The sequence below is a fragment of the Zonotrichia albicollis genome, chromosome 3, assembly GCF_047830755.1.
Source record: "Zonotrichia albicollis isolate bZonAlb1 chromosome 3, bZonAlb1.hap1, whole genome shotgun sequence".
In the NCBI taxonomy this organism is placed as follows: Eukaryota; Metazoa; Chordata; class Aves; order Passeriformes; family Passerellidae; genus Zonotrichia; species Zonotrichia albicollis.
This window is the reverse complement of record NC_133821.1, coordinates 42,854,816-42,856,454: the sequence shown is the minus strand read 5'-3', so window position 1 is coordinate 42,856,454 and position 1,639 is coordinate 42,854,816.

Sequence of the window (1,639 nt, the reverse complement as noted above, 5' to 3'; positions counted from 1 at the left end):
AGAGTTACCCGCCCGACTTTACTGAACCAGCAAGTATTTCCTTAAGCTATAGATATTATTTTTGATAATCGTCAGTCAGGGCAGGCAAAGACTAGAGACTAGGTGGCTTGGAAGATCCATAACAGGGTAAAGAGCCTCTCAGCTGTTAGCATCTGGTTTGAATCCAGCTGTGGTTGACAGTGGCAGAAATTCATTATGATCTTGGGTTGCCCCTCTGACTCATGTGAAATGAGCCTGGCTTGCAGTTCTGCTGTTCACTGGACAATCATAGCCCTAACATAAAATACTAACCCACACTCCTAGAGAAATCAGTGATTAAATGAGTCTACAAAGCCTGAAAATTCCTATTCTACTGAGCAAATCAGGCACAGGTAGGTGGCAGCGTGGACAAAAAGTCTGTGGTCACTCCTGTATGTTCTGCCTGATTCCCGTCAAAGAGAAGGTGGTTAATCTTCAGGAATCTGAGTTGCCTTTTTGTACAGGGTAAGTAAAGCTAATGGGTCAGCTTGTGTGCTGTACAGCCCATTAAACATCTCACTTGACAAAAAATCAGGTGACAACTGTTACAGGCAGCGGTCCCAGGATCAGTGTTCTCCTTAGAAGTGAACAGGAAATGGATGAAAAAGAAAGAATTTATGACTTTACAATGGATTTAAATGCAAGTGCATGCACATATTTATTTATATAACACACATATATAAAAGCTTAAATTTCCTGAAGACGTCAAACAGAAATTCTATTTGTCTAAGCAGCTGCACAATCTCATTACTTATTTATTGTATTTTGTGTTAAGCCAGACGGCAAGATTTTTTAGGGCAGGAGCTGTTTCCTGGATGTCTGTGATTCAGCAAAATGAGCTGCCAAAGAGCAATCCAAATGCTGTAATTTATAAATAAGCCATTTATTTATAGAGGTACATGAGCTAGACAAGATCACAGAATCATGAAATGTTAAGGGATTGGAATGGACCTTCAAGCTCATCTAGTTCAAACACTCCCTGCTATGGGCAGGGGCACCTCCCACTAGACCAGGCTGCTCAAGGCCTTACCCAACCCTATCCAACACTGCCAGGGGTAGGGGATCCACAGCCTCCCTGGGCAACCTGTTCCAGTGTCTCACCATGCTCACAGTAAAGAATTTCTTCCTAATATCTAACCTAAATTTCCTTTCTTTCAGTTTGTACCTGACACTCCTTATCCTATCACTACAGTTCCAGATGAAGAGTCCCTCTCTGGCTTCCCTGTTGGTATTGGAAGGTTGCTATAAAACCTTCTCCAAGCTGAAGAGCGCAAACTTTCTCAGCCTGTCTTCTTTGGGAAGGTGCTTCAGTCCTCTTATCAATTTCGTGGCGCTCCTCAGGATCTCTAAGAGTGACATTGTAAACAGTGAGTTTCAGAAGGGGTTATTTTTCCCTGTTGTACATGTAAGAAATAAAGCAAATGGACCCCTTTGATGTATCCTGGTGAAAGTGCAATACAATTGTACGCCCGCCTGATTTTGGACTTGGATTTAGGCCTCCTGAAACTGGGAACACAGCGCAGGCAGACACCCATAGGCGCATCCCTGCTGGGATGCTGCTCTCCAGCGTCTCTGTGTCCCGGGCGGGGCGGGCTGAGTCCGGCGCCGCCCGCCTCGTCCG